Raw genomic sequence first — 9,354 nt, 5'->3', positions numbered from 1 at the left:
GAGTACTAAAATTTAATATTAATATGACACCAAGAGTTGATCCTCTAATTTCAACATATTTTCTTTCAACTATTTGTTTTTATTATTTTTAGTTAATTTCTTTTGTTGATTTTTATTTCTAGTGTTTCCTGTTCCTACTTTCATTTTAGACCCTACGTGCACTTTGGTTATAGAACTAAAAAGTCTCCGCACTAACTTACTCGCACATGGAATAGAAGGGCAAAAATATGAGATGCAGATGAGTTGGACACTAAGATCAAAGGTAGGCTTTCTACTATCGGGCATTCAAACATAATAAACCACAAGTACATCATAAAAGCATAATTGACCACCAATATTATACTCTGAATGAGATAATACATCATTTTTCTCTTACTTGGACTCGTATCTGTTTTCCATTCCAATACAGAGCAATATGAGAAATCCTCAAAATCTTACATAACTGGCTAACAAAAGAAATGCAGGAGTGAGTAAACTAAAGTATTTAATCTTGATTGATGAAAAAGGCACAAGAACTTGAACATTAACTAGTCTAAAAGCCTAAATTGAAGTATTTTTTTATTAGTGAAAAGCCAAATTAGAAGTTAAAGAAAAAAGGAGTTAGACAAATTCTTTCATCTATCTCCAAAGCTAAAGCAACAAATAAATCTTGCAATTAAGTTACTTTCGCATTTTGATTTTTACGGAAGAAATTAAACATAAATTGCTTTCAGACCATAGTCAATACTCTATCTGTTTACCATTAAACCTAACATATTCCATTTTTCAGAAGAAAAAAAATCTAAAACTAGAATCTTTCCCTTTTTTCCCTTATGTTATATTGAGAAACAACCACTGATTTAAAAGCCTCCTGTTAAATATTGATTTAATTATAATCACAAGTTTTGGTATCTCACAAAAAGATCTATAACAATGTTCTCAAAGGGACAAAGCGCATTAAAGATGTTAGAACCTTTATATTCCCATAGGCACAAGGAGCAAGAAAAAGCTTTCACTTCACTGAAGGTGCAATATACATATATGTGTGCCTATGCATATAACTAAAATAAGCTTAAGGTTAATAATTTGATACAAGCCTGCAAATTTTCTTTTGTTGATGAATATGCATGATTTCCCTATGGTTGCATGCATTTTGTTGAAAACTTGAACATTGAGAAGTAGAGAGATCGATATTATCTCTTTTCCTGCTAATAATGGTACATGATTTCCCTATGTGCACCTAATCACACGTGCCTTGCCCAAAATGGCTTAAGGTGCTTTTGTTGTCTAGTGCTAAGCATAAAGCCTAGGTACGCTTTGATGCACACCTTAAAAGCACTATTCATAGTGCAACAAAACACCAACATCACAAAAGATTTATTAGTCTTTACTAGCTTAACTATTAAATTAACAAATTTTACATCCTACATATGAAGCAGAGCCTTAAGAAATTATTAGCCTTTAAACTATGAGAAACAATTCCCTCCTCAACACAACTAACATAAAACGAAGGCTAAAAATAAACATTATTGCAATGATCCAAATCCAATTGAGAAATATGCTTTCATGTGAGCTTTATACTTAGCATCTGGATATCCACACATATTCATAAAAATAAAATGCAACAGGTCAACATATATGTATCCAGAAGGAGCTTGACATGCAAATTAGGATGAAGGAAAGAACATAAAAAGCTTGCATGATTTCTACCGTAAGCATAGTTATTGACCAGCTTATTGCATGTACTAGTCGCTGTACATAAAATGCTCAATCAGAGCCCACTTACCAAGCACATTACTAGATCCTCATTACACAACCTTTTGAGCTGTAATAAGGAGTTTGACTAGTAAATCACTAAGAACCAGAGGCAGAGGCATATCTCATTACATAACTTTTAGATGTGTGAATAGACAAATTATAGATGTCTGACAATTCACTTCATCTTGACAAATTACCATCAACCAAAACGATTCCAAATTACCATCCTCAGTAATCCTGCTTCGAATGACCGTCAAAACGAACAAGTTACACCTGTTCTATTCTTAATCAGGAAACAACTAATAGTATGGAAACCAAAGTAAGATGTGATTAACAACCTAGTTGAAAGCATCATATTTCACAACATATGATTAGGCTTTGTATCCATATTCGACAATCAGTCTAGTATTGTTTTACACAATTGAATACAATGTGCTTGTTAGAAACATATCCATTTAAGATTTATATTCATGAAAAGCTATACGGGCATAAAACAAAAGTAACTAGTCTTTTCTAAGAAGATATGTATGAGTGAAGTGGATTTCAAAAGTAAAATATAAAATTGCTCAAAATTAAAATTCAACTATACATTGAATCTTTAGGGGAAAATCTATATATTGAATTAATCCCTTCTGAAAAGGAAAATTACCCAATCTATAGATGGAAATATGAGGAATTACCATCAACAACTAAGTAAAAGTTAATTGAATTTCAATTAGAATATAAAAACAAAATCTATTTAAATTGAAATTCAATCATTTTTTTAGTACTTGTCTTTAAAAAGTGTTCTAAAGGGAGTTCTTAAAAGCAAAGTTTCTTAAAATTTTGTTATATAAAAATGGGAGATTGTTATCTTTGATTTTCTAATGTTTTGATATATCAAATAATCTCTTAACTGAATTTGATAAGTTATATTTTAAGAAATTATTTTTCAAGTTATTCTAAGTACTTAAAAGTAAATAAACAATTTAAAATATCGTTTTAAAGAAAATTTTCAAGTATTTTTCTTGTAGGGTGCGATACCCAGCCTAAAAGAGTGCGATATCCAAGTCGACAGTAAGCTTTTTGCCACAAGGGTATCGAACCCTTTTGGCAAAGGAATTAATACCCAAGTTGGCAAAGCTTTTTGCCACATGAATACCAAACCCAATGTCGTGTAGGGTCTAGACCCCAAGTCCCAAAACGTTTCTCAAATCCTAAGGTACAGAACCCCAATTGAAGAGGTACTAGACCCCTTCCATCTTTGGTGTGTCACATTTTAAAGGAAGGAACTAAACCCTAATTACCAAGGTACCAATACCTATGCCCTTACAATTACATTTAATGCTCAAATTAATGTCTCTAATAACTCAATTTTCCTTCTAACCACTACAAACTACTACAAATCAATAAGATGATATAAATAGAGATCAAGAACACTAAGAAGTAACAATAATCAAGCTTACAAAGTTTATTGCACATAATTCTAATATTTTCATTGTATTTCTCATATACACACTTGGGTAGTTATTTCTTTCAATCTTTTAAATGTTGTAAAATCTTTTGAGTGAAATTAGCCTTTGAGAGGTATTCCTTGTTAGTCATTTTATTTCTCATCTTTGTAAGGGTTTACTTAAGGTTTTGGTAGAAAACCTCAAGGGGAAGTAGCTCTATCTTGTTTATTGAAAATAAAGTGTTTGTAAAGGTTAAACCTTATCTTCAAAAGGTTTCAAATTAGTGAATTTGAAAAATCCTTAGTTGTGATAAGTTAAGGTGGCGGAGATAAGTAATTGATGCGAATCACTATAAATTATTATGTTGATTTTTTATTGTCATCTTTCTTCTAAAATTTTAAAACACCAAGTTACTCCTCTTGATATTTATAGAGCTTTACACCATAAAAACAATAATACATAAATAACACAAATACAAATGATCTATAAAACACTACAACCTATTATACAAATGTCAGTTCTTTTAAAAAAAACACATAATGGAATAAAACTTAAAACTAAAACTAAAACTAAAACCATAATTACTTTTAGAGAAAAGATAATGGAGTATTGTTTATGTACAAGCCTCCATATAGAGGTGCTCCATGTAACTAAATCATTACAAAAATCATAGTGAAAGCAATTAAAAACAAGACTAGAAAGAAAAGTTAAATTTTGCTATTAGATCCTATATTTTGTGCAAGTTGTGGGTTTAGTACTGTATTTTTTATATTTGAAAATTTTAGTCCTAACCAATGATTAGTATTAAATTCATTAGAATTTGATGTGTCAAATATATTATCACATGTGTAATGCTATGTGCATTTGTTATTTCCACATATTACTCACAAAAAATCAGCTAATAGATTTAACAACTATCGCTTGCATTAATACTAAAATTTTGAAATTCAAAAATATAACCACTAAAAATTATTCAATTGGTGGATGTGGATTAAATCTATAACTTTACACATAATACAAGATTAATAACATATTTTAACCAAACATATTTAACTGCTACCATTGGGCCAGGATTAAAATTTCAAATTTAAAAAATATAAGAACTAAAATTGATCAAATTAAAAATATATATATACTAGATTGATAATTTAGATAAAATATAGGGTTTAATAACAGAATTTGACCAAAGAAAATTCAAAGAAGTGACAAAAGGGACGTGAGAGACGTCCATTTAGTTTTAAATTAATATAAAATATTAACAAAATATAATTCGAATAATCATTTCAATAATAAATGGTATAAGAACATTTCAGTTATTTTTTTAAAATTGTTATGTAAACATATTTATTCTATAATAAAATATTAAATTTTATATTTAAAAACTTAACTATTTTTTATTTAGTATTTTAAATAGATGACTACTTTTATTTTGATTTGTAGTTTTTCCAAATATAGTGTATCACGTTGATTTTTATAATTTATATGTTTTATTTGATTAGATAATGCTATATTTTTAGCATTATAAATTAATACTTTAATGTATCTTCTTAATAATTATTTATTTGTAACATTTGAGATGTTATTATTATTTAATTTTGTAATTATTATTAAATAATTATTTATTATTATTTAATAATTATATTTCCAATTTTGTAAATTTTCAAAGCAAAGTTTTATTTTATTATTTAATTTGATATTATTTTATTATTTAATTTTTGTGCTACATGCATTTTATATTATTTTTTATTTTTATCTTAATTATAATTTTATATATTTAAATAATATCAATTTTATCAAATTTAATAATTGATTAACATATGTAGTGCATAACTAATATAATTTTTTTTAAAAAAATATTTTAAAAGTATATCATAATATCTAATCCGATCTACTCCAATCCATGGCATGGGAGTGGCGTCTCCTTTCATTCGTGTTTTATTCTAAAATGTCAAAAAGTCTTTCAAGTGTAGCTCTTTCATCTTTGCGTTGCCAATGTCAAATCTAATTCAACCTTCCACTACTGACTTGCCTTCCAAGCTGCTTCACAAATCCAATGCCAACGAAAGAAACTGTTGAGAACTTGACGAGCCCAATATACTTGGTACAGAGGACCTAGGACCTACAACTAATGTTATACAAATTTTCTGAAGTTTGTTAATCTTTTATTTTCTAACTTATTAGTGCACTATAATACTCAGGTGGCAGAACATACCATATATCATTCAGGCAGCAGAGCCGACCATATATAAAATCTAACTTAAGTGCACTAAATGCTTAGATGATAAGGAATTGAACGGAGGAAGTGGAAGAAGGACTGAATTCAAGTTGTTTAACTTAAGAAGAAAAGATTTGGATGTGACCTGAAATGAAGAAACCAAATAAATTTAGAAAATAACAAAGGAAATAACAAAAATTAAAAAAAAATTATAAAGGATAAATATTCAAAATAATAACTAAATAGAGAAAAGATAGATTAAAGTAAAGTGAAAGATGAAACGATAAGCTGATAGATAAAAGGATAAATGTCCAATTGAACCATTTGATATATAAATCCCAAAAACCTCAATTAATGACTATAATCAACCCTCCAAAAATAATCTATATTTTCACTGTTTAGTTATTATTTTGAATATTTATCCTTTATTTCTTAAAGTTTTCTTATTTTTCTTATTTCTTTTGTTATTTTTAAATTTATTTGGTTTTTCCTTTCTGATCACATCCAAATATTTCCTTCTTGAATCAAACAACTTGAATTTGATATTTCTTCCGCTTCAATCCTTATCATATAAAAGCTAACCCAAATGCACTAAGTGTTTGAAAATTTAAGACTTAACCAAGACTTACAATTACAAAAAAAGAGAACACTTTTATTAATACACAATTCAAGAAAATTGACACATGTCAACACACTTCTCTCTTGCATCATTACAAAAATGAAAGCTCCTCCGTTGGTTTGTTGACACATGTCAACATTCTTGCATTAATTTTACAAATATCTAATTGTTAGAATGTTAATCTAGAATATCTAGTCTTCAAGATAGTATGCTGTTTCTTTATTTTATATTCTAGAATATCCCAAAGAAAATATCTCTTAAAGGATAAGTTTGATTTTTATTTAAAAGTTTATTGGCTTTCAATAGAAACCAATTAGCTGAGTCGCCAAAGTCTCCCAACGATTCGATTTCATGTGGCACCTTACTCGACACACCGCCACAGGGCTCGAACAACTTGTCGTTCTCGACAGAGTCCAAGGTGAAACAACGTGGGGTGGCATCCGATACTTGGTTGCCAACTGGATGGTTGATCAAAGATAGGGGTCGAAGCTCCGATGCCAGACCTGGTCTGGTTGATAAGGTTAATTCCATACTATCTACCATAATTTTTTTTTCTGTTAAGTTTAATATCAGCGTATTTATTCAATTTTTATTCTATGGGTATTCATGATTATCGAATATCAAGTTGTGCATGATTGCCATTTTCATTAGTGACACACGTGACACATATAAAAGCTTTTAACTGTCCCCTCAGAAAAACAAGGTGCATTGTGGAATCTGGCGAGTGAATGTAATGATTAAATGTTGGTTAATTGGTTCTTAAAAGAAGGATTTGACTTGGGTGAATGTTGCGTTTTAAAATATCTGATTTAAGGGAGTCAAAGGAAACTATGTGAAAGTACATTTGAGTTGATACCAGTTCATTTTGTTGCATCATTGATTTGTTTATGCATGTAGGGTGTATAAATTAGAATTTGATTGAGACCCTCTTGTTGTATTCATCTAAGTAGATAATTGGAAATGCAGTGAAAAAACTAAAAACAATGGTTGTGCAGTATTATGTTGATCCATCATCGGGCCGAAAATTCAGATCGAAGAAAGAAGTGCTGTACTATCTAGAAACTGGCACCCCTCAACCTAAAAGGAAGAAAGGAACAGAGACTCCTGTTGGTGAGGAAGTTGGAAGTCTGAAATAAAAACGTTGTTAGTTGAATATTTGTCCAGACCCTGGGTTTTGGTTTATGCTTGAATTTTGTTTTGCAGTTGACAGGGGCCTCTCCAGGCAACAAAAAGAGGAAGTCTGATAGAAAATGAAGCCTTCCAACTTTATTTTCGTTAATGTACCAGAGAAAGTGGATTGGTTGTTCAGCAGCAATGCCTCTGCAGACTCCTGGACTCCCTTCCTTGGGGATGACCAAGTCTGCAGACTCCTGGACTCCCTTCCTTGGGGATGACCAAGTCCAAGTGCCTGAATCTACTACATAAGATTGGTCTGCTACTTTTACATCCCTAACAGCCTGCCAAACTGATTAAGTAATGGTTTGCAAACATTCCCTGTTTCTAGGTAGAGGTTATAGGTTTCTTTTGTATTCGTTTATTCATTCTTTTGTTCTCTTTCCATTGTTAATATGTAACCTTTAGCTAGGATTTCCTTTTTAAATGGCTTTGTTTCAGAACAAAGAGATGGTTTTCGTTTCATTTTAGGCCTAATTTGGGACGAGCTCGTGAATGAATTGAGAGTAAAAAGCCTACTTTGGCCTTGGGATGAATTTCTCCCCATAATGACTAAACGTCCGCTACAACTGGTTCTCCTGAGCTGACCTATTGAACCTGTTTTTTTTTCTTCTTTTCCAAGTTTGTTCGAAAGGCAAAGGGAAACATGTACAAAAGTCGTGGCGAAGCCGACAAACCAGCAACTCAAGTACTGAACCATGCTCCGAAATCCTAGAACTCTCATTCCAGAAATGGTGAAAACTCCATCTCTCAAAGCTGTTTCATCCTTCGGCTCTATTAAATAATGCCATCCTAGAAAATTAAAAATGGAGCACCATTCAACGAATTCTTACCCCATAAAGTGATGAGAATGAATCACCCACCTTCAGTACTTGGGTTTAGATTTCCGTTAAGCACATTTGGTTTATCGGACAAGGAATGTGAGAGACTTCGTTATCGGCCAACAATACCATTTTGCAGCCTTTAATTAATTTGATAAGTCACCTGTGTACTTGGTTGAGTAAAAATATAAATAAAATAAATTTTTAGAAAAGAAAAATGAGATGAAAGAGCATTGAAGTGATAACTATAATTGTAACACTCCCTAACCCCAAACCGTTGCCGGAACGGGGTTACGAGGCATTACCAGACATATCAAACAGTTTACGAATAATTCATAATAAAATAACAATTGTAATATAATTGTATAACTAAATCCATATAATAAACTTTTGAAGTTCAACACATGAATGAAAAAGTGAAATGAAACTCGTTCAAATACTCCGAGGTTTTTTTTTTGTTTTTTTGTTTTTTTACAAAATTTCGGCAGCATTTCGGCTTATTTTTGCATAATACCTCCTGCAATTAAAACCATAGTATTTCCAATCTCAACCAATTCAACCGATTCATTTCACATTCTCAATTCCTATTCTAAATACCTTCTAATCAACTTAATCAACATAATGTCAATTTAAATTTAACAATGTAATAAATTAAATAAAGATCGATAAACTTCTTTCATTATAATTCATAAACTTATACTACTAACATTTTTAATCATTCATACTAAAACATAATAACCTTTATACACATCCTATGTACATGCCACATTACCAAGGAAAATTATACATCACCAAAAGTTTGTTTGAAGTCGGTCCGGTTTTGGATCTTTGGATCAAGATTGACCTCTACAACTGCAAGCACGGAAACAACTGTCATTGAGTATGCATATACTCGTGGTATCACTATAATTCAATTTATAATTAAATACATTAAATCACACACATACTTTTCATTACAATTATCACTACTAAGAAACAATTCAATCTTTTAATATTAGCAATTAATTATATATAAATATCATTCTTATTTCTTTATTTAAAATTTCACTCTTCACATATAATATATCATTCGAGATTAGTTTTATCAGTAAATTTATTTCATTTATCCCTATTAACTTGACTCGGACTCGGCGGATACACGGATTCCAACCAAACACACCAGTAAACAGTAATCGGTAACGGTAACAGTAACTGTATTCGACACACAAAGTGCCGAATCGGTAACGGTAACAGTAACAATATTCGACACACGAAGTGCCGAACCGGTAACAGTAACAGTAACAGTATTCGGCACATAAGTGCCTAATCAGTAAGCCGGCAAATACCCCGTACTCTTCCATATCCTATGGCATGCCA

The 9,354-nt window shown here is 30.6% G+C and overlaps 1 long non-coding RNA gene across 1 annotated transcript; it reads left to right on the top strand.

Annotated features, from left to right (window-relative positions):
* The first annotated feature begins 6,244 nt into the window (after positions 1–6,244).
* LOC128042391 (uncharacterized) lies at positions 6,245–7,764 on the top strand. The gene is made up of 2 exons (XR_008197722.1): positions 6,245–6,524; positions 7,000–7,764. It is a non-coding gene; the product is annotated as an uncharacterized LOC128042391 (long non-coding RNA).
* Positions 7,765–9,354: the final 1,590 nt, after the last annotated feature.

The sequence above is a fragment of the Gossypium raimondii genome, chromosome 7 (genome assembly GCF_025698545.1).
Source record: "Gossypium raimondii isolate GPD5lz chromosome 7, ASM2569854v1, whole genome shotgun sequence".
NCBI lineage: Eukaryota > Viridiplantae > Streptophyta > Magnoliopsida > Malvales > Malvaceae > Gossypium > Gossypium raimondii.
Note: the sequence above shows the minus strand (reverse complement) of the source record. Positions and strands in the feature narration are given on the sequence as shown.